This window comes from Phyllobates terribilis, unplaced genomic scaffold (assembly GCF_046119375.1).
Source record: "Phyllobates terribilis strain yellow unplaced genomic scaffold, ASM4611937v1 Scaffold_33__1_contigs__length_13283291, whole genome shotgun sequence".
NCBI lineage: Eukaryota > Metazoa > Chordata > Amphibia > Anura > Dendrobatidae > Phyllobates > Phyllobates terribilis.
The window spans coordinates 2351109-2376427 of record NW_027362793.1 but is presented as its reverse complement, the minus strand read 5'-3'; the positions used below and the strand labels follow the sequence as shown (position 1 = coordinate 2376427).

Sequence of the window (25319 nt, the reverse complement as noted above, 5' to 3'; positions counted from 1 at the left end):
CTTCCACATAAAAGGTAGATATATGCTGTCACAGACTTTTATTTAGAACTATTCAAGACAAACAATTCTACGGTACATCATCTTTGTGTAACTCCAATGGTTTAGGCAGCGTACGCCAAGATAGCTCTCAGAGGCCAGATTTTTTTCCGACTTAATTGACATGTATCGTTATATTATGACCAAAATTACATAAAAGCATTACAAATTGTAGCCTATATGTTATTCCGATGTATAATCTATATTATTGTAAAGTTTCATGCAAATCCGTCCAGTAGTTTTTTCGTGATGTATGTAACAAACATACATACTCATAAACTTTCGCATTTATAATATTAGTAGGATACATAACAGAAAACAGGTATCTCTTAAAATAGAACCTTTAATAATTTTTTATCTAAAACTTCTATCCTAAATATCAAATACTAGCTTGTCATTACCCCCTATTAAGATCAGGACACAAATATGACCAGTTAAGTATGTCAATAAAGTTGCGGTCATTCAATATATATACACCCAGTCCTGATTGTTAACAAACTTAAATCATAATCTAAAGTGCTATTACGCTTAGTAGAAAGAAAATATGTAGATCTCACCCATTTTTCACATGTGAACAGCATCCAGGATTTTCCGTTCGTCCTGGTCGATCTTTCGTAGGGACTAAAAAACTACCCTGCCGTGCCCCTGGTGTCGACTCCTGATCTAACAAGGGCAGTATCCAAGTGTACCTTCCAACATATCCCACAGAAAATCCCTCCCAACGCGTTTCATTCTCCTTACGGAGAATTCATCAGGGGAGTAGCATTTTGGGGAGGCAATAACAATGCAAAAGAGCGAAGGTGACTCTGTGCTAATATAATGCCAAGTGACTTAAAAACGAAATTTAATGAACCTCACAGTAGTGAGTGTTCATCCCAGTAGTGCAGAATGCTGCTACCACTTTCAAAAAAATATCCCCAATGTCACCTTTACTCTTTTGCTTTGTTAGTGTCTCCCCAAAATGCTAAACATACTCCCCTGATGAATTCTCCGTAAGGAGAAAGAAATGAGTCAAGGGGATTTTCTGTGGGATATGTTGGAAGGCACACTTGGGTACTACCCTTGTTAGGGTGGAAGTCAACACCAGGGGCACAACAGGGTGATTTTTTAGTCTTCCACCCTGTCAAGTCTCAGTAACAGTGAGTGTGGACCGCATATTCCTCACCCTGAACCTCCCTCCTCCCACCATGCCGAGTGCCCAGAGACAACTTATCCCACACTTGGACACTCTGAAGAGCTGTTCACGTTTCCTTTTATAGATTTGGGCCTCTTGCCCAGTCCACTTGAAGTGGGGCAAGAGGAGATCGCATGTAGTGATGCCCAAATATGTGAGCAGCCATGGTAACACAAAGGTGACGGTGGGAAAGTGTCACAAGAGGTGGACGATGATGAGACACAATTGCCAGAAAGTCATGAGGAGGACCAGAGTGCGGTAGTGGAAGATTAGGTGGTGGATGATATAGAAACTGACCCAACCTGGCAGGAGGACATGCAGAGCTAGGACAGCAGCACACAGGGGGACGGAGGCAGAGCACCTCAATAGGCTGGAAGAAGCAGTGTGGTGGCCGCAGACAGAAGGCAGGCAACCATTCCCCGTATCACCAACACAAATGAAGTTGTCAGTACAACTGTTAGGTCTTCCCGAGTCTGGTTGTTTTTTAATGACTCTGCCAATAACCCCAAAAAGGCAATTTGCACCACCTGCCAGGCCAGCATCAGCAGGGGTGGGAAAATGACCAGCCTGACCACCACCAGCATGATCAAGCACATGGTAGCAAAGCACCTGACTTTGTGGGCCGAACCCCAGGATCCAGGAAAAGTGTCTGCGTGTGGCACCACTGCTTCTACCGCAGTTGTGTATGCAAGCCAATCCCCTGTCCATGGTGCATGGGAAGATGCCTCCTACCCTGCACCTGTCATTGTACACTCTCAAGTGGCAGCATCAGGAAGCACATCCCATCCTTTTCCCAGCGCAGCGTTTAGTTGTCCATACCCCAGTCCTTGGAACGCAAGCGCAAATGTGCAGCCAATGCCCCACAGGCCACACTACTAAATTCCCACATTTCACGACTGCTTGCGGTCGAAATATTGCCTTTTAGGCTCATGGAGATGGAAGCATTCCATTACCTTATGGCGGCTTCCGTTCCTCTGTACTCAGTCCCCAGCCGCCACTGTTTCTCCCGGAGTGCCATCCCAGCATTTCACAAGCACGTGTCCCAAAACATTAGCTGTGCCCTCAACAATGCAGTACCAGGAAAGTCCACCTAACCACGGACACGTGGGCAAGTGCTTGTGGGCAGGGACGGTACATCTCACTTACGGCACACTTGATCTACATAGTGGAAGCCGATACCCAGTTGGACCTTGGGAAGGAACACGTCTTCCCAACACAAAGGATTGCAGGCCCTAGGTCAATCAGGGTTGCCCCCACATTCTACAGCTCCTGCATCTCATCCTCCTCAGCCTCCTCCTCCTCTTCAGCCTTCTTCTCCAAATTGACCCCATCAGTCACAAGCTGGAATCAGTGCAGCACTGCCTCGGCCAAGGAGCAACAGGCTGTGTTGAGGCTAATATGCTTAGGTGACAAACCACACAAAGCTGAAGAGTTGTGAATAGCTCTGAAAGAGCAGGAAGATCTGTGGCTTACACTGCTGAACCTACAGCCAGACATGGTCATGTGTGACAATTGCCGGAACCTGTTGGCGGCTCTGAGGCAAGGCGAGCTCACACACTTACCATACCTGGCCCATGTGCTTAACCTCATGGTTCAGTGGTTTCTCAAATCCTACCCGGAGCTGCCGGATCTGCTTGTTAAAGTATGCCACCTGTGTGCCCATTTCAGAAAGTCAGCTACAGCTTCTGCCACCCTTGCCGTGTTTCAGCAGCGTTTGTAGCTGCTGGCTCACTGACTGGTGTGTTATGTCCCCACACATTGGAACTCTATACTGCAGATATTTTGAAAGATTTGTGAGCAGGAGAGGGCAGTTGTTGAGTACCAGCATAACAAGGCCATCGATATTCAGTTCGGACTCCACACATAAGACTTCAGGAGTGGATATGGATGTCAAACATATGTACCATCCTCTTTGAGGACTCCACTAAGATGGTGAGCGGTGATGACGCCATAATTAGTGTCACCATACCGCTTCTCTGTCTTCTGAAATGCTCTCTGCACACAATCAAAGAGGATGCATTGCAGGCAGAGCACGATGAGATGGAGCAAGGAACCATACAGAGTGATTACACACAGCCCAGCCTCATCTCATCCCAACATTTATTGGGTGACAATGAGGAAGAGGCGGAGGAGGAAGAACAGTAGCAAGTTTCATGCGCTATAGACAGTACTACTTGCACAACTGTCATACCGTCTGTTCAACGTGGATGGCCTGAGGACAGAAAGGAGGAGAAGGAGGAGAGCATGGTCAGTCATCCTCTTGGTGAGAACACGGAAGTCTTGCCTGTTAGCAGTCTGGCATGCATTGTTGAGTTTATGTTACGCTGCCTTTCCCATGACCTTCGCGTTTTCAAAATTTTGGGTGACAGTCATTACTGGTTGGTGACACTTCTGGACCCACGTTGCAAGGAGAACTTTATCTTTATCTCTTATTTCTGAGGAAGACAGGTCTACAAAAATGGGGCAATACCAGAAAGCCCTTGTTGCAGAACTATTAAAAAAAATCCCATCTGAAAATGCTGGCAGCAGACTTCACAGTTTGTTGGACAACCAAGGAGCACAGGTGAGACAGGCACAACTTCAATCCAGCAGAGGCAGTAGAACACTGTCAAAGTTCTGGGATAATTTTCTCAGCCCCTCCCATCTCACAGGCCCTGAGGCACGGGGTACTCCCACAAGGAGTGCAAAGTTTGGGAAGATGCTGAAGGAGTACCTTGCTGACCGTACTAACATCCCCCGTGATTCCTCTGTTCCTTATAATTATTGGTTATCCAAGCTGGATATCTGGAATGAACTGGCTCTCTATCCCTTGGAGATCCTGGCCAGCCCTGCCACCAGCGTTTTATCAGAGCGGGTTTTTAGTGCCGCTGCTGGAATTATAACTGATAAGGGCATTCGCCTGTCAACTGACAATGCTGACAAGCTGATCCTTATCAAAATGAACAAGGGCTGGATTGGGCCAGACTTTAACACCACCGAATGATAGCAGCATAACATAAACTCAAATCCAATGTCTTTTTTTGGGAGGTGTATTCCCATGCACCTCTTCACTCCCACAAATGGGTATGCTCTTCCTGTTTTTGTCTATTTGCTCTTGTCCTCCTCCTTCTCCTCACCCTCCACCACCATATCACCAGGGTGACCGTGGTCCATGATGCAACACCCACATAATTTTTTTAAAGGGTGTTTACGATGCCCGTAAAAAAATTTTTTTATACAATATGTTCATTTATACCCCCCAATTGTAAATGTTTGTCATCCCATACACTTACTGCATGGGCATTACAAGCATAGGAGACCTGCTCCTTTCTAATGGGAACATTTTTTATAAGGCCCTGCCTCCCAAATTTTGGCAGCCCTTGCAATCACTGCATAGGCCAACACTATGGCAGCCCCACTTCCTAATAATGAGAACATTTTTTATAAGGCCCTCCTCCACGTCTCTTCCAAGGGACATTGAAGTGCCTCCCAAATTTTGGCAGCCCTTGCATTCACTGCATAGGCCAACACTATGGGAGACCCAATTCCTAATAATGGGAACATTTTTTTTCAGGATGCCCTCCTCTACATCTCTTCCAAGGGGAATTGGATTGCCTCCAAATTTTTGGCAACCTTTGCATTCACTACATAGGTAAACACAATGGGAGACCCTCTTCCTAATAATGGGAACATTGTTTTTAAGAGGCCATCTGACCTAGACGTCTCTTCCAAGGGGCATTTGAGTGCCTCCAAATTTTTGGCAGCCCTTGCATTCACTGCATCATCAAACACAATGGGAGACCCCCTTCTAATAATGGGAACATTGTTTTCAGGATGTCCTCTGACCTCCACGTCTCTTCCAAGGGGCATTGGAGTGCCTCCAAATTTTTGCCAACCCTTGCATTCACTGCATAGGCAAACACAATGGGAGACCCCCTTCTAATAATGGGAGCATTGTTTTCAGGAGGCCCTCTGACCTTCACGTCTCTTTCAAGGGGCATTGGAGTGCCTCCAAATTTTTGGCAACCCTTGCATTCACTGCATAGGCAAACACAATGGGAGATCCACTTCCTAATAATGGGAACATTGTTTTCAGGAGGCCCTATGTCCTCCACGTCTCTTCCAAGGGGAATTGTAGTGCCTACAAATTTTTAGAAACCCTTGCATGCACTGCATAGGCAAACACAATGGGAGACCCACTTCCTAATAATGGGAACTTTGTTTTCAGGAGGCCCTCTTCTAAGTCTCTTCAAAGGGGTATTGGTGTGCGTCCAAATTTTCAAAGTGGCATTGGGGTGCGTCCAAATTTTGGGCAGCCCTGCCACTCACTGCATACGCAGTAACAGTATAGGAGACCCACTCTTTAGTAATGGGAACAATAAAACATAGCCGGCTGATGGCTCTCTAAGAATAGTGAGGGCCGACTGTTGGCCCTTTATGAATAGTAAAGGCCGCCTGATGGCCCTATAAAAATAGGCTTTGTGACTTTCAGAGTCCCTCCTTCATAAATGAAACATGATGTGTCTGATGATATCTCACACACTACATGGCCCGATTAGATTGTAAAATATTAAAATGACATTTCCTGGTGAATGCATTTGTCACTGTTGAAAGCAATGCAAAAGTGCAAAAATGCATCAAAAACGCTAAGTGCGAACATAGCCCAAAGTGTGGAGGAGTATTTTTGTTTTTGGTTATTTATTTTACTTTATATACAAGTCATTATCCTGGAAAGGATGTTACTTAACATATTTCCCAGGAAAATACATTTTGGTTTTGTTTTTGTATGTTTTATTGTGAGTCCATAAAAGTGGCGTAATACCTCTGACAACGTTGTTGACAGAAGTGATCTGGGAGTCAGAAATGCTTCCAGGGGTCTTCCCCATGCTGTTCCCTTGTCATTTGAGCACTATTCCAATCGATTTGGGCAATTTTTAGGCCCTCTGCAGACCGCCGGGGTGGCTACACTGCCACTTCCTCAGCGCTACCAAATCAGTCACAATCCACATATACATATAACATATAATTACACTTGTCACACATGACGAAATTTCCTGTGAAAACACCCACATTGTACACAGCAAACTCTAAAAACTAAAAATACTCATAAAAACTCACACATTAGACAATTAATCATAAAAAGCATGACATTTTTCACAATGAGATGAATCTCTAGAAAACCATGAAGAAATAGTATCTTTCAAAAATTAAAATTCTGACTTTCACCAGGATCGAACCCATGAGGCAACATTACTCCAAAAGCTTGTAAGCCATATGATAGCATCACACCACTCAGCCATATAACTATCTGAAGTTATCAGCTGCAGCCCCGTGTAAGACCACTATAGGGAGTTCAAATTACTAAAAAGGGAAAATGTTAGCTAAAAAATTGCTGTCTTTTATTATATACCTAACGTAATTTATAATAGCAGCAGCATTACTAGAATCATTTTCTCTGCAACACACTTCATCTTCTAAATATATTAAAATAGTGGTACTCACTGGAATCAAACCCATGAAGCACACTGCTTTCAAAGTATATAAACCAATTCACAGTACTAGCAAACTAGGCCATATCTCCATCTGAGGAATTTAGGTGTAGCTGCATACAAGACTCATGCAAGAAATCTTATTACATTAAAGGAGTAGAGCTAAAAAAGAAATATTATTATATACGAGTGTGACAGCTAAAAATATTATCAGTACCAATGACATTACATCTCCAATTTATATCGCCCATTCCATCTGTATAGAACCATCAGGGATCACTAAACATTGTGAATCCTAAAATAGATCACTAATCTCATTCAAGCCATGGGTTTGAAGAGAATTGAGCTTATAAATCCAATACGTCTCGCGTTTTTTCAGACTCTCCCACCTATTTATAGCATTTTCAGGAATATGATCAATAGGTGTGACTTTAAGGCATACATTTCCATTATGTGCTTGTGTACAATGACGTGACAGTCCATGTTTATTATATCCTTTTCTAATATTGTACCTGTGTGAATTTATTCTTTTGTGGAGAGGTTGGGACGTCCTCCCCACATACTGCTTGCCGCACTCACATTGAATCAAGTATATCACATAGCTAGTTGCACACGTCATCCTATGCTTAATGCAGTATTCTTTATTGGGATTATCTGATGAATGAAATTTCTCCACTCCGTTGGTAATAGAAGCACAACACAGACATCCTCTCCTATTACAACGGAAAGAGCCAAAAAGCTCATTCCTATTTGGGGAATTAGAAACCTTTCTATGGGTCCTATTCCTCATTATACTGGGTGCTACTATATTCTTTAGATTGGGTGCTCTTTTATATGTCACCTTAGGTTTTAGGGGGACTATACTACTGAGAGTTGGGTCGTTTCGCACTACACCCCAATGCTTCTCTAGAATCCACTTTATTTGATTACTGTGGACCGAATATGTTGTTATAAAATTGGTCCCAAATTCATCTAGCTTACCCTTACTTACACTCTCTGTCAAGCCCGTTAGTTCGTGCTGTGAGAACCCTTTCACCTCTCTATATGCTCTATTGATTAGTTTACGGGGGTACCCCTTTTCCAAGAACCTCCCCTGGAGAACTTTGATCTGTGCCTTAAAATCAAAATCAGAAGTACAATTTTTTCTGATCCTGAGGTACTGATTCTTGGGTATGTTCCTTAACCACAGTTTGTAATGACCACTGTTAAAGTGCACATACCCATTCGAGTCAACTTTCTTGAAATAATTCTTCGTATGAATCTCCCCACCTTCTTCCTTGATATACACAGGTCAAGAAAAGTGACAATCTGTTCATCTATTGTGGGTGTCAACCCAAGTCCCCATATATTCCTCGCAATATCCTCAAGGAAATTCTCTACATCCTCACCCTCATTGTTGTAAATGATAAAAATATCATCAATAAATCTTGTGAAAAGAACGATGTTATGATTAAAACGCCCGCAAAGGACATGCCAGGTCTCGAAAACACCCATGAATAAATTACCATAGGTAGGTACTACTCTCGAGACCCACTCTTTAGTAATGGAACAATAAAACATAGCCGGCTGATGGCTCTCTAAGAATACTGAGGGCCGACTGTTGGCCCTTTATGAATAGTAAAGGCAGCCTGATGGCCCTGAATTAACACATGTGGAATTATAGACTTAACAAAAAAGTGTGAAACAACTGAAAATATGTCTTATATTCTAGGTTCTTCAAAGTAGCCACCTTTTGCTTTGAAGACTGCTTTGCACACTCTTGGCATTCTCTTGATGAACTTTAAGAGGTTGTCACCGGAAATGGTTTTCACTTTACAGGTGTGCCCTGTCAGGTTTAATAAGTGGGATTTCTTGCCTTATAAATGGGTTTGGGACCATCAGTTGTGTTGTGGAGAAGTCAGGTGGATACACAGCTGATAGTCCTACTGAATAGACTGTAAGAACTTGTATTATGGCAAGAAAAAAGACTCTAAGTAAAGAAAAATGAGAGGACATCATTACTTTAAGAAATGAAGGCCAGTCAGTGTGAAAAATTAGGAAAACTTTGAAAGTGTCCCCAAGTGCAGTTGCAAAAACCATCAAGCGCTACAATGAAACTGGCTCACATGAGGACCGCCCCAGGAAAGGAAGACCAAGAGTCACCTCTGCTTCTGAGGATAAGTTTATCCGAGTCACCAGCCTCAGAAATCGCAGGTTAACAGCAGCTCAGATTAGAGACCAGGTCAATGTCACACAGAGTTCAAGCAGCAGACACATCTCTACAACAACTGTTAAGAGGAGACTTTGTGCAGCAAGCCTTCATGGTTAAATAGCTGCTAGGAAACCACTGCTAAGGACAGGCAACAAGCAGAAGAGACTTGTTTGGGCTAAAGAACACAAGGAATGTAAATTAGACCAGTGGTAATCTGTTCTTTGGTCTGATGAGTCCAAATTTGAGATCTTTGGTTCCAACCACCGTGTCTTTGTGCAACGCAGAAAAGGAGAAGGGATGGACTCTTCATGCCTGGTTCCCACCGTGAAGCATGGAGGAGGAGGTGTGATGGTGTGGAGGTGCTTTGCTGGTGACACTGGTGGGGATTTATACAAAATTGAAGGCATACTGAGCCAGCATGGCGACCACAGCATCTTGCAGCGGCATGCTATTCCATCCGGTTTGCGTTTAGTTGGACCATCATTTATTTTTCAACAGGACAATGACACCAAACACACCTCCAGGCTGTGTAAGGGCTATTTGACCAAGAAGGCGAGTGATGGGGTGCTACGCCAGATGACCTGGCCTCCACAGCCAACAGACCTGAACCAATCTCGATGGTTTGGGGTGAGCTGGACCGCAGAGTGAATGCAAAAGAGCCAACAAGTGCTAAGCATCTCTGGGAACTCCTTCAAGATTGTTGGAAGACCATTTCCGGTGACTACCTCTTGAAGCTCATCAAGAGAATGCCAAGAGTGTGCAAAGCAGTCATCAAAGCAAAAGGTGGCTACTTTGAAGAACCTAGAATATAAGACATAATTTCAGTTGTTTCACACTTTTTTGTTAAGTCTATAATTCCACATGTGTTAATTCATAGTTTTGATGCCTTCAGTGTGAATGCACAATTTTCATAGTCAAGAAAATACAGAAAAATCTTTAAATGAGAAGGTGTGTCCAAACTTTTGGTCTGTATGGGGCATCATGATAAACCATGATCGCCAATTGGTTACCATGGCATTTAAATATCATGATGCCCCTCACCCTGACACGACCCCGGAAGAAGCTGGCGGCGAAACGCGCGTCTGGTGAGGGGACATGGACCTATACACTGTCCAATATTCTAAAGGATTTCTCTATTTATAGGTATTTGACCTTCTGCATATATGATGTATAGTGGTACAGGCTGCAGCGATAAACCTAACCACAGACTAGGAGATGGCAATTTTGGACTAAACTGTCGAAAAGGCCCAAGAGTAGAGATGAGCGAACCTTTTAAGTTTGATTCGGTTCCGATCAACAAATTTCCTGTGGTTCGCCGAACAGTTTGTTGAACGCCTCAACAAACATATCCGAATTCCATTGCATTCAATGGAAGGCAAAACTAAATGCATAGACAAAACCTTCTAAGGGGCCCAAAATCTACCAAAACAGCTCAAATTAGGGGCAGACACTAGAAAGAGACAAGTTTTGAATTTCTTTGTATGCCAAAATTAGGGTTTTGAACTGGTGTCTCTGGGCAATGGAGAACTAGTATAGGGATTGACAGAGTAGAGAAGCCTGGGAATAGAGGGGTGACAGGTGGATTAGTTGGCCAGCAGAGTTTAGGATAGATTGGAGGCGTGCGAGAGTGTTAGAAGGGAGGCCAAAGAGCAGGAGGTGTTGCAGTAGTCAAGGCGGGAGATGACAGGGGCCGAAGGTGTAGATGGAGAAGAGCAGGGGTCCTAGAACTGAACCTTGGGGGATACTAACAGATATGAGGAGGTGGTGTGTGAGTGGGAGACACTGAATGTCCAGTCTCTTAGGTATGAGGAGATCCAAGACAGGGCCAAGTCTATGATGTCAAGACATGATTGAGTAGTATGAGGGAATGGTTCACTGTCAAAGACAGATGACGGGTCCACCAGAAGGACCTGGTTATGTCAATTGGATTTGGCAGTTAGTAGATCGTTGGTGACTTAGTCAGGGCAGTTTCAGTGGAATGGTGCTGTCAAAAACCAGATTATAAGCAGTCAAAAAGGGAGCAAGAGGAAAGGTGGGAGGACAGTTCAAAATGGACATGTTGTTCCAGTCGTTTTCAGGCATAGGCGAGAAGTGATATGGGGCGTTAGCTAGACACAGATCATGGGTCAATGGAGGGGTTTTGAGGATGGGTCTGATCGAGGTATATTTGAATCATGAGGGGAAGACACCAGTTGTTAGTGACAGGCTGAAGAGGTAGGTTAGAGTTAGGATGAAGACTGTGGTAAGGTTTGGAATGAAGTAGTATGGGATTGGGTCAAGTTCACAGAGGGTGAGATGTGATTTAGAGAGTAAACAGGAAGGTTGATCTTCCGTGATGGTGGTGAAGCTGGTTTTGGAGGAGGAGAATTGAGTAGTTATGAGGAGGGGCTGTAGGAATTTTAGGCAAAAGCTTGGCCTTATGTTGTCATTATTCTGCTTAAAGAATGAGACAAAGTCTTCAGCTGAGATGAGAGGAGAGGGAAGAGGAGCTGGGGGATGGAGGAGAGAATTGATAGTACTGAATAGCTGTTTAGGGTTGTGAGACAGAGATATGAGAGATGAGAAGTAAGTTTGTTTTGCTGCAGTGAGTAATAGCGAAGGATTTTGAACAACTTCTGTTACTGGACCGGCTACACTACTCCCTTTCTTTGGAAGCCGCACAGCAGTACACCTTGTAGATAAGGGCCAGGAAGAGCATGGGCTCCAGTGGATGGCAAGTGCTGCATCAAGTTGCCTCTCCTCTTCTACCTCCACCTTAACATCACACACAGTACAGTCCTCATATGTGGCATTCCATTAACCCTTGTTTCCCCACATGTCACAAGTCTTCAATCGCCCAACTGACTGTGGGGAACCACAGATGGGCGAGTCTGCAGAGCTCTTCACTAGTGTTGAGCCACCCCCGTAGTGTTCGAGTTCGGTTCGGTTCGTCGAACACCCGTGTGTTCGCCGAACTGTTCGTCGAACTGTTCGTCGAACACCTTCGAACACCGTTAAAACCAATGGCAGGCAAACAAAAACACATAGAAACACATAGAAAACACCTTCAAAGGTGTCCAAAAGCTGACAAACTGCTCAGAAGACATAACTAACACATGGAAAAGTGACAAGTACATATAGTCATGCGAAAATAAAAGAGGTGGAGGAGTAAAAGGAGGGGGAGACACAGATATAGGCATGTCATGCCCTTCTAAAATCCAAAAAGTGAGAAGCCGACACGGCCAGTCCGTTCCTGCCCGTGCCACCTCCGTGTCGCCGGGTTTGTGCCAGAGCCGCGGTGAACCCTGACGGCCAGCCCCCCTCTCCCAATACTGGTGCCTGTCCGCTGGTGGGTCGAGCGAGCCCCCCTGTGGTGGAGGCAGCTCTAAGCTTTTTAATTTAAATTGTCTCTCTAATTTGAACGAAAACACTTTAAATCCATTTACAAGGATCTATTGGAGGGCAAGTCTCATGCCAGCAGCCGCGGTAATTCCAGCTCCAGTAGCGTCCACTAAAGCTGCTGCAGTTAAAAAGCTTTTATAAGGATCGAGCTCGGCTGTCCACCGCAAGGCATCCTACTGCCAGTCCCAGCCCCTATGCCTTGGGGTGCCTCCTGATGCTCTTCACTAAGTATCCCATGGTCGCGAAGCATTTCCTTTGAAAAAATTAAGTGTCTAAACTACAGGTGGTGTAGCTTGCTTAACAGCCGGGATAATCCGCTGACTAGCAGACACTGCTACTAGGCACAAAGTATTTCCTGGGCTAGATGCAGTTAAAAATTTGTAATTAGATACTCTCGTTGGATGCTGAGAAAGCATTCCATAGAGTCTCCTGGCACGCCATATATGATTCTCTTAAAGAGCTTGGGGTAGGGGTCTAGGGGACCCTTTTATAGCCAAAATAACGGCCCTGTATCGCAATACGTCACCTAGGCTGAAGATAAATGGAACTGTAGCACCCTGAGGGCTCGGTTGCTACAGACGTATTGCACCTCACCCAGAGGTGTGATATCTCACTCTCAGGTAAGGATGGAGTGTGGATCAGGACCCGACACCTGCATGCATTACACCACATTGCCGTGGGGCAGGGCGACCAATATGCCCCTGAGATGGGCACGACAGTCCCTGTCCCTGGCTGGATTGGGGGGAGGGAACACTGAGGAAGGGGAACCCTGTAGTGCAGGAGCAGGGAGGAAGCAGTTCCTGGGTGCATTGTGAAGGGAGTATAAAAGGTGGGCACCATCTTAGTTCAGTGCAGAGAAGTCTGAGCAGAAGTGGCAGGGAGCAGGGGCTCTGCATGAGCTCTGCTCCGGAGGCGGGCCTAGTAACAGAGGCCCAGGTCTGCAAGAGGGAGAAGGAAGGAAGAGGAGCGGAGAAGGCTCCAGGAACGAGGAATGAAGGGATCCCAGGGGTGTGGACGGGCGAGTCGCCACCGCACACCCGAATCCACCTGCGTGGAGGGGTCAGGCCAAAGGGGGAGACCGGTCCCCGAACTAGTGGAGGCAGGAAATGACCCTCAGCTAGAAACCGGAGGCTCTGACATTTTATGTGGCGCAGACCCTTGCTCCACCCGCTAGGAAGGCACCACATAGGGTCAGGGAAACTGGCGCCAAGTTTACCAAGAGGAGGCCCGAGGCAGCCGGACAGAAGTGTTGGTAAGAAAGGCCAGACAAAGGACACACAAAGGGGGTCCTGTGAAGCGCTCCAAAGTTATCTGGGAGTTGTCTGAGCCCCTCACCTGGTGAGCACAGTACGACGTGGGCAGCCGTTACCTGCAGACGTGGTCTGGATAATAAGAACTGTGAGTAAAGGCCCTGAACTGCATCACTGACTCCGTGTCGTTACTGCTGCTGCCCTGCACCATCACCCCCATCCTCCGCATACACTGCCCTGAGGCTATACTCCTCCCGTGGGGAGTTATGCTACGCTCTGCTGCACCCACAACACCAGCCTTAGCGGTCTGCCCTGTAGCGGCAGTTCACTCTGACCGCAATCCACGGGTGGCGTAGTCGGACATTTAAACATCAAAACCACATAAATAGTTCCGCCACTGGTTTGACCGCCCTGAGCCACGGAACCGGATCGCCGCCACGAAGACTACAACCACCAGCATCCACCAAAAAGGGTCCGGCTCCGGGTGTCCCAAGGCCCAGGGGGTGCGTCAGAACATTTTCATCACCTTTCACAATCACCAATGGGACAAGGCAGGGATGTCCTCTGTCCCCTCTCTTATACATCCTAGTGACGGAGCACCTGCTCTCATCAATTCGCCATAACCCCAATATTAGGTGGATTGAGGTGGGAGGCACCGAGTACAAGTGCTCTCTATTTGCTGATGATGTCCTAGTATATATCACTCAATCACATATATCCATCCCTGCTGTTATGGCTGAAATAGATCACTTTGTTACATGGTAAAATTTTAAAATCAATGCAGCGAAGTCTGAGGCCCTCGATGTCTCCCTCCCTAAATCCATATAGGATTCCATCCAGTCCAACTTTCCCTTTGCCTGGCCCTCACAGGGTATCAAATACTTAGGAATTCCTATTCATAGAGACCTCTCCCATCTATGTTATCTTAATTTTGGGCCCTTTATTGAACAATTCCATACAGACCACGGTTGGCAAGTTAGAACTGTAAGATTCACTACGTGAACCACTGGTGTTTTGTGGAAAAGCGCATGTACACCGTGTTCCAAATTATTATGCAAAAAGTGTTTAGGAGTGATAAGGGAAGAATTTGTTTGTTTGTCAGTTAAACTCATTGATGGTGATGTGTGTCAGGGCTCTTTATATCACTGTAAGCAATTGCAGACACCTGTGCTAATTAGTTTGGCAGGTGTGTCCAATGAAAGGCAAGACTACTTAAGAAGGCTCTCTCACATTATTAAGCAGCCTACATTTTCTGCCAAAATGGGAAAGAAAAAGGATGTGTCGGCTGCTGAGAAGCAACAAATTGTGGAGTGTTTAGGTCAAGGCATGACTACAATCAACATTGTGCGATGATCAGGATGAAGTGTCTTGGCAATCAAGAAGTATGTAGCTGATTCACAGTACACACGTGTGCGTGCTGATAAGAGCAAATTGAGGACTCTTTCCTACAGGCAATTACGTCAGGTTGAAAGAGCAGCGGCAAAAAAGCCTTGTCATAGCAGCAGACAAGTTTTTGAAGACGCTTGTGCCTCCAACGTCCCCCGAACAACAAGATGCAGGGTCCTTCAGAGGTTTGCAGCTGTGCATACGCCATCCTGTCGACCTCCTCTATCCACTTCACACAAGCAGAAACGGCTCCAGTGGGCCAAACATTACATGAAGACTGATTTCAAAACTGTTTTGTTCACGGATGAGTGCCGTGCAGCGCTCGATGGTCCAGATGAATGGAGTGGAGGATGGCTGGTTGATGGACACCCCACGCAAACACGGCTACAGAGCCAACAAGGAGGAGGTGGAGTAATGTTTTGGACTGGAATCATGGGGAGAGAGATTGTCGGCCCCTTTAGGATCCCTGAAGGCTCTAAAGATGAACTCCATAATGTATGTGGATTTTCTCAAACAGCACTTCCTGCCATGGTTCAAGAAGAAGAACCGTGTATTTCACAGCAAGATCATTTTTCTGCATGATAATGCACCATCTCATGCTGCACATAAAACATCTGCATCTCTGGCTGATATGGGCATAAAAGGGGACAAACTTATGGTGTGACCCCCATGCTCCCCTGACCTCTACCCCATTCAGAACCTTTGGAGCATCATTAAAAGGAGTGTCTATGATGGCGGGAGGCAGTTCACATCTAAGCAACAGCTCTGGGAGGGTATTCTGTCCTCATGCAAAACAATTGAAGCAGAAACCATCCAAAACCTGACAAATTCAATGGACGAGAGAGTTCAGAAGCTCCTTTCGAACAAGGGGTCCTATGTGAAAATGTAACATCACCTAGAATAAAGTTTTGAGTTGAAAACTGTTTGATTTCAGTTTCTAACAACCTGCTAATGCTTATAATTTCAAAAATGACCATTTTTTTGGTCTTTATTAATATGAAAAGGTTGATCGAAAAGTTTGGGGGATCTAAGAGTGTGGCAACCCAGTAGTCATGATTACTTCGAATTCTGACAATATGAGGGTCATGCTGCAGGTAGTGCAGCAAGAAGGCACTTATGTGTCTTGCGCATCTCGGAGCCCCAAAATTATTTTCCGGGCTAGATGCAGCTAAAAATTATTTTTAATTTTAAATCTGGTGGAGCTTATTATAGATGGCCTAATAGGATCAGTGCTGCACACTGCTACATAGCCCAAATTATTTTCCAGTCAAGATACAGATAAACATGATTAGTAATTTGAAAGCTTAAAACGGTTGGTAGGGTGATTTTAACCAATCATCAAGCTTTTACTCTCCCCAGGATGACACAGGGGTAGAAAAGTCGTTTCGGATCCATGATTTGTTCATCTTTATGAACGTGAGTCTGTCTACATTATCAGTGGAGAGCCGCGTGCACTTATCTGTCAGCACACCACCAGCAGCGCTGAACACACGTTCAGACAGAACGCTGGCTGCGGGGCATGACAAGATCTCCAAGGCGTAAGTGGCTAGCTCCGGCCATTTATCCAGATTGGAAGCCCAAAAAGAGCAAGGGTCCAGTGACACAGTCGTGGCTTCAATGTTTACTTGGAGATACTCCTGTACCATCGTCTCTAGGCGTTGACTATGTGTCAGACTTCTTGTCTCCTGTGGCCTTGCAAAGGATGGGCTAAAAAAGTGGTGAAATGATTCTGCAAAATTGATGTTACCAGCAGATACTGTGGTTCTGTTACGGTTTGAGTGCTGAACACTTGACGGTCCCACGGTTGGCAAGTTGGAACTGTGAGATTCACTACGTGCACCACTGGTATTTTGTGGAAAAGCACATGTAAGATTCTGCAACAGTCTCTGCTGATACTCCTGCATGCGTGCATCCCTTTCTATGGCAGGAATAATTTCTGCAAATTTAATTTTGTACCGGGGATCTAACAGTGTGGCAACCCAGTAGTCAGGATTATTTCTAATTCTCACAATTCGAGGGTCATGTTGCAGGTAGTGCAGCAAGAAAGCACTCATGTGTGTTGCGCATCCAGGAGCACCAAGTCCCTGTTGTGTTGGTGGCGAGGTAACAATCATGCTTCCTTCCTCTGTCCTCTCCCCCCAACCTCGCACAACAGAAATGTGATCAAGGTCTCCCTCATCTGATGAGTCTTCCATCAGTTCGTCCTCCACTTCTTCCTGGGCTCCTGCACCTTCCTCACTAGTTTGGCTGCTACCATGCGCCCTGGTAAAATCATCTCCCCCACCCTCACATGCCTGCCGCCTTGGTGCTGCCGACCGTCTGGACCTTGCAGATGTTAGCCCTTCCGCATACAACTCCTCCTCCTCTACTTCCTCCACCTCCTCTTGTGCCACCACCTGACTCCGAATTCTGTTTAACATGTGCTCCAGCATGTAAATCACCGGAATAGTCATGCTGATAATGGCATCGTCAGCACTAAACATCTTCGTCGCCATTTCAAAACTGTGCAGAAGGGTGCATAGGTCCCTGATCTGAGACCACTCCTCCAGCGTGATTTGCCCCACCTCTGAATCTCGTTGGCCCAGGCTATACGTCAGAACGTATTGCACCAGGGTTGTCGGTGCTGCCACAGTCGCTGCAACATGTGCAGAGTTGAATTCCACCGGGTAGGCACATCGCATTTTAGCCGGTGAAGTGGCAGGCCCAACGACTTCTGTAGAGATGTAAGTCGCTGAGCTGCGGGATGCGAACGGCGGAAGTGAGCACACAGCGACCGTGCCCTCTGCAGAAGGCCATCTAGTCTGGGATAGTGGGCTAAAAATTGCTGGACAACCAGGTTCAACACGTGAGCCATACAAGGCACGTGTGTGACATTGCTCCGGTGAAGGGCCGCACCCAGGTTTGCAGCATTGTCGCACACGGCCTTCCCTGGTTTCAGGTCCAGTGGAGACAACCATTCATGAAATTGGTTCTCCAGAGCTGACCACAACTCCTCAGCTGTGTGACTCACATTTCCCAGACATTTCAATGTAAAAACCGCCTGATGACATTGAGCCCTACTGCCAGCATAGTAAGGAGGTGTGCAGGATCCCTTCTGCGCAGTTAGAAAGCTTGTGGCATGACCAGACAGGCTTTGGGTGCAGGTGGAAGACCGAGAGGAGGTTGAGGAGGCAGAAGCAGTGGAGGAACTTTGACATAAAGAGGATTGACGCACAACTCGTGGGGACGGCAAGACTTGGACAGCAGCCCCTTGTCCTGCTGTCACCATAGTTACCCAGTGCCCAGTCAGCGACATGTAACGCCCCTGTCCATGCCTACTCGTCCAAGTGTCTGTGGTGAAATGCACCCTGTCACACACAGAGTTTCTCAAAGAAGCGGTGATGTTGTGTGCGACATGCTGGTGGAGCGCAGGCACACCTTTCTTTGAGAAGTAGTGCCGACTGGGCATCTGGTACTGGGGCACTGCGACGGACATAAGGTCTCGAAAATCCTCTGTGTCTACCAGGCGGAAAGGCAGCATTTCTGTAGCCAAGAGCTTGCAGATGGTGAAATTCAACCTCTTAGCTTTCTCATGGCTAGGAGGAAATGGTCTTTTACTTGTCCACATCTGAGGGACCGAGGGCTGGCTATTGTGCTTAGACGGGGTTGAGAAGGGTGTCCCCGGCAAACTGCCAGTCTGTGAGGAAGATGCAGGCAGACATGTTAGGTTGCCTTGATCCAAAGGTGGTGCTATCGATGTCGGACAGCGCTCAAGACCAGCTGGTGTTACCACCTCCAAAGAAAATGATGACCTGCCAATCACGCTGGCTGTTGCGGGTAAAGAGGTGGCAGGTCTGCGCCCCAAAACAGGTGTGACTGCTGCCCCCCAGTCACAGAGGATGAAGAGGCCGCGGATGAACAAGATATGGCAGACGGTGGTTGGCCCGGCCGGATAGGCCGCATTGTAGCACACTGAGCTTCCCACTGCAACTTATGCTTCATGTCCATGTGCCGGTTCATGCGTGAAGTACTCAAACTATGTATTTTTTGGCCTCTACTTAGCTTTTGCTGACAAATGTTACAGATAACACGAGTTGGGTCATCTTTATCGATCTGAAAAAATGCCCAGGCTATGCAAGGCTTAGCACCCATGCGACCTGAAGAGCCACCACGACTTGTGGTGAGAGGCAGAGTTGTGTTTGAGGATGCAGTTGTTGACGTGCTTCCAGTACTACGTCTCTGTCCGGGAAGGCGCAACCTGACCTCGTCGTCACTAGCATCTTCCTCCACCTCCTCTGCTGACCTCATCTCTTGGCTGACTGTGGGTTGACAGTAAGTGGGATCTCCGACCTCATCATCATCACCCTGTGCGTTATCACACCCGTCGTCCTCAGAGCCAACCTGTTCCTGCCCTGACAAAAAACTAAAGTTGTCGCTCCAATCAGGTATTTAAGTCTTATCATCGTCTTCCTCATTGTCTCCACCAACAGGAGTTACAGTTTGGGAATGAGGGTCTACATTATGTTCAGAACCTTCTGCGTCTGGTCCTGGATCCGACTCATAAAGATTCTGGGCATCAGTGCAGATCATTTCCTCGTCTGGATTCACAGAAGCGCTGGAGTCGACCTCTGATTCCCAGGCTATAGTATGAGTAAACAGCTCTGCAGACTCAACCATCTGTTCTACCTCATACTCAGACGGGCAGCTGGAGATTTGGGAGCTGTGAGGAAGCAAGTGCGATTTGGGTGACACCTTTGAGGACTGGAGTATTTGTGATGTTGAAGTTGATGTGGAGGAGAGCCCACTTAAAGGAGCACTTGATATCCGTTGAAGCACCTGCTGTTTTTGTGCCTCATCTGGAATTTGTAGCGATTGGCGTGGCCGTAAGAAAGGGATCTTATCACATTGTCCGCTAAAAGAAGTAGACATTTTAGTTTGGCTGGAAGATGGTCTTTCTTCTGCACCTACCCCACGGACACAACCTTTTTTCCCCTTCCCAACACGCCTATTCCCCTTTCCACCAGCAGCAGGCCTTTTTCCACTCATTTTGGTGGTTAACTAATTCACAACTCTGGAGTTGTTTGCACAAAAAAACAATGGATGGTAACCGAGCAGAGCTGAGTGGCCAAACTGTGGTATTAGGCCAAAACTATTGGCTGGGTTAGATGCAGAAAAAAATAATTTTATTTTGCAACCTGATGGAGGTCAGTATAGATGGACTAATAGACCAAGTCCCACACACCGCTAGAAGCCCAAATATTTTTTCAGAGCTAGATGCAGAAAATTTTTTTATTCAATTTGCAACCTGATGGAGGTCAGTATAGATGGACTAATAGACCAAGTCCCACACACTGCTAGAAGCCCAAATATTTTTTCAGAGCTAGATGCAGAAAAAAATTATTTTTAATTTGCAACCTGATGGAGGTCAGTATAGATGGACTAATAGACCAAGTCCCACACACTGCTAGAAGCCCAAATATTTTTTCAGAGCTAGATGCAGAAAAAAAATATTTTTAATTTGCAACCTGATGGAGGTCAGTATAGATGGACTAATAGACCAAGTCCCACACACCGCTAGAAGCCCAAATATTTTTTCAGAGCTAGATGCAGAAAAAAATTATATTCAATTTGCAACCTGCTGGAGGTCAGTATAGAAGGACTAATAGAACAAGTCCCACACACTGCTAGAAGCCCAAATATTTTTTCAGAGCTAAATGAAGAAAAAAATTATTTTTAATTTGCAACCTGATGGAGGTCAGTATAGATGGACTAATAGAGAAAGTCCCACACACTGCTAGAAGCCCAAATATTTTTTCAGAGCTAGATGCAGAAAAAAATTATTTTTAATTTGCAACCTGATGGAGGTCAGTATAGATGGACTAATAGACCAAGTCCCACACACCGCTAGAAGCCCAAATATTTTTTCAGAGCTAGATGCAGAAAAAAATTATATTCAATTTGCAACCTGCTGGAGGTCAGTATAGAAGGACTAATAGAACAAGTCCCACACACTGCTAGAAGCCCAAATATTTTTTCAGAGCTAAATGAAGAAAAAAATTATTTTTAATTTGCAACCTGATGGAGGTCAGTATAGATGGACTAATAGACCAAGTCCCACACACTGCTAGAAGCCCAAATATTTTTTCAGAGCTAGATGCAGAAAAAAATTATTTTTAATTTGCAACCTGATGGAGGTCAGTATAGATGGACTAATAGACCAAGTCCCACACACCGCTAGAAGCCCAAATATTTTTTCAGAGCTAGATGCAGAAAAAAATTATATTCAATTTGCAACCTGCTGGAGGTCAGTATAGAAGGACTAATATAACAAGTCCCACACACTGATAGAAGCCCAAATATTTTTTCAGAGCTAAATGAAGAAAAAAATTATTTTTAATTTGCAACCTGATGGAGGTCAGTATAGATGGACTAATAGACCAAGTCCCACACACTGCTAGAAGCCCAAATATTTTTTCAGAGCTAGATGCAGAAAAAAATTATATTCAGTTTGCAACCTGATGGAGGTCAGTATAGATGGACTAATAGAATAATGCTATGCCCAAAAGATTTTACTTCACTAGGTGCAGTAAAATAATTGGTATTCTATACACAGGTGGTATATCTTGCAACACAGATAGGCTACTCCACTGACTAACACACTCTGCAATAGGCCAAAAAGGATTAGCTTTGCTAGATTCAGCCAAATGCTGTGAAAAAAACTTGCACAGCACTGGCACAGACCTGCCTGGCAAAAACTGATAGGAACTGATGTAACCTAGTCCTGAAAAGGACTCCAATTACAATTAGTCTTTACTCCCACAATCTATCTATTTAAGAGCACAGACCTGCTTGATAAAAGTCGTAGGAAATGCTGTAACCTAGTCCTTAAAAGGACTGCAATCACAACTATTCCCTACTCCCAAGCTATCTGTATATTTGTGCGAAAATTGGCTTGAAATTAACAAGGTATAGCGCACACAGCAACAGCGGTGCCGTCTAACACGCAGCTGCAGCAGTGAGAAAATGGTGGCGACGGGGAAAATGGCTTGGTCTTATAGGGCAAGGACATGTGACATACACTGCCAATCACACATGCCCTTGCTTGTGTGAAAAAAAGCACTTCGCTCCGTGTGTGCGCTGCTGATAGGCTGACAGATTGCACCTCCCCACTGCAAATGCGGGAAAGAGAAAAAAAAATGGAGATCTTCATTGTTCCTGCAGAGATCCATCCCCTGCCCCTCCCCCCGCCCCGCTGTACACTCAAACTGCGTATTAACATTAATTTTCATCATTACTGAGAAAAAATCCAGTTATGATTTTGGTGCACGAACAGTTATCGAACATAACCTCGAACAGCCGAATTTTTCTCAAATTGTTCGTGTTCGCCGACCGGCTCGAACACCGCCCAAAACAGCTCGAATTTGAGATTGGCGAACAGTTCGAGTAGAACAACGCTCATCTCTACTCTTCACACATTCTATTCCATGGACATCAGATGTCTTCTCCAAATAACAGAGGTTTCATTTACCTCGTGTGTCCATGCTATATATCAGTCCTAACTAAATTACATCTTACTGAACAATAGAGGGTTGGCAAAATTGTTAAAAAGATGAAAAAATATACTCACCTCACTGTTCAGTTCTCTGGATGATCCCATTTCTCCTTGTTTGGTTCCTCCCACCTCTGTCACGCCAGATGTCTGGTATTTTGTTCACTCTGTGCAAGGACTTTCATCCCTGAGCATGCCTAGTGACTTACAGGAGCTGCAGTTGGAAGTCATGGCTTGGCATTCACTCAAGACTGGGACTTCCATCCATGAGCAGGCCATGTGAGGTAACTGTTCTGGAAACTGCTCTGGTGACTGCTCACAGGTGGATGTCTCGGTTCAGAGTGAATGTTGCACTTGAGATGTGGTGCAAAAGAGGTGCAGAGGGAAAGGAGCAGCGGGAGCGAATGGACAGCTGAGCAGTGATGTATGATTTTTCTAAATTTTATATATCTCATGTTTATTATGCTCTGATGTCTAACTAGACCCAGAGCATAATACTGAATACTAAGTTTGCAGAGAATAACTTTGCTGCAAATAGAATTTCCTGGTAAAATCCGCATGATTCTGCGAATTTGAATTTTGTCAGATCCGTTCGTCTCTAGTTATATGTCATCTTGATAAGAAGAAGCATGTTGCAAGATCTAAATAATGGAAACTTCCCTTACCTCTTGTGTTCATGCGATACTTCATTAGTGAGTAAATGAAATAAACTTATGCCACTTCATATTTACCATTTTATAAGAGATCACAAAATAAATCAGTTTAGGTCAATTTTAAATATTTTCTATTTGGAACGAGAAACAAAAAGTAAAAAAACAGAACTTAGCAAATCATTATGTCAGGACCCAAAAGACATGAATTCTCTAATGTAAACATACACGTACTTTTTACCCCGTGGGTAATTATACATCTGTGCTAATCAGTCCATGATGGTCCTAGCACAATATAAATCTCCTATGCGGCCCTGTTACCTCTCCAACAAAGAATTTTACATCAGGACTAGCACTATGTTACTAGACCGGTAAGTCAGCTAGACATCGGTATCTTTTTTTATTATTTGTATATGATTTATTACACTACATGGATATGGATCAGATATATATATATATATATTATATATATATATATATATACAGTACAGACCAAAAGTTTGGACACACATTCTCAATTAAAGATTTTTCTGTATTTTCATGACTATGAAAATTGTACATTCACACTGAAGGCATCAAAACTATGAATTAACACATGTGGAATTATATACTTAACAAAAAAGTGTGAAACAACTGAAAATATGTGTGATATTCTACGTTCTTCAAAGTAGCCACCTTTTGCTTTGATGACTGCTTTGCACGCTCTTGGCATTCTCTTGATGAGCTTCAAGAGGTAGTCACCGGAAATGGTTTTCACTTCACAGGTGTGCCCTGTCAGGTTTAATAAGTGGGATTTCTTGCCTTATAAATGGGGTTGGGACCATCAGTTGTGTTGTGCAGAAGTCAGGTGGTTACACAGCTGATAGTCCTACTGAATAGACTGTTAGAATTTGTATTATGGCAAGAAAAAAGCAGCTAAGTAAAGAAAAACGAGTGGCCATCATTACTTTCAGAAATGAAGGTCAGTCAGTTCGAAAAATTGGGCAAACTTTGAAAGCGTCCCCAAGTGCAGTTGCAAAAACCATCAAGCGCTACAAATAAACTGGCTCACATGAGGACCGCCCCAGAAAAGGAAGACCAAGAGTCACCTCTGCTTCTGAGGATAAGTTTATCCGAGTCACCAGCCTCAGAAATCGCAGGTTAACAGCAGCTCAGATTAGAGACCAGGTCAATGCCACACAGAGTTCTAGCAGCAGACACATCTCTTCAACAACTGTTAAGAGGAAACTTTGTGCAGCAGGCCTTCATCGTAAAATAGCTGCTAGGAAACCACTGCTAAAGACAGGCAACAAGCAGAAGAGACTTGTTTGGGCTAAAGAACACAAGGAATGGACATTAGACCAGTGGAAATCTGTACTTTGGTCTGATGAGTCCAAATTTGAGATCTTTGGTTCCAACCACTATGTCTTTGTGCGACGCAGAAAAGGTGAACGGATGGATTCTACATGCCTGGTTCCCACCGTGAAGCATGGAGGAGGAGGTGTGATGGTGTGGGGGTGCTTTGCTGGTGACACTGTTGGGGATTTATTCAAAATTGAAGGCATACTGAACCGCATGGCTACCACAGGATCTTGCAGCGGCAAGCTATTCCATCCGGTTTCCGTTTAGTTGGACCATCATTTACTTTTCAACAGGACAATGACCCCAAACACACCTCCAGGCTGTGTAAGGGCTATTTGACCAAGATGGAGAGTGATGGGGTGCTACGCCAGATGACCTGGCCTCCACAGTCACCAGACCTGAACCCAATCGAGATGGTTTGGGGTGAGCTGGACCGCAGAGTGAAGGCAAAAAGGCCAACAAGTGCTAAGCATCTCTGGGAACTCCTTCAAGATTGTTGGAAGACCATTTCCAGTGACTACCTCTTGAAGCTCATCAAGAGAATGCCAAGAGTGTGCAAAGCAGTCATCAAAGCAATAGTTGGCTACTTTGAAGAACCTAGAATATAAGACATATTTTCAGTTGTTTCACACTTTTTTGCTAAGTATATAATTCCACATGTGTTAATTCATAGTTTTGATGCCTTCAGTGTGAATGTACAATTTTCATAGTCATAAAAATACGGAAAAATCATTAAATGAGAAGGTGTGTCCAAACTTTTGGTCTGTACTATATATATATAGAAATTTTGCTTAAAATGTCCCCAGTTACAAACATTTTAAATGTGACACGATTGTCATTTTATTATATTTTTCCAAAAACTAATTATTTTATTTGACGCATTTTAAAAAAAATATGTCTCTTTGTAAATGTTT

The 25319-nt window shown here is 44.8% G+C and overlaps 1 pseudogene; it reads left to right on the top strand.

The window, feature by feature from the left end:
* Positions 1–25319, top strand: part of LOC141180564 (olfactory receptor 1A1-like) — a 97121-nt pseudogene that overhangs the window by 12142 nt on the left and 59660 nt on the right.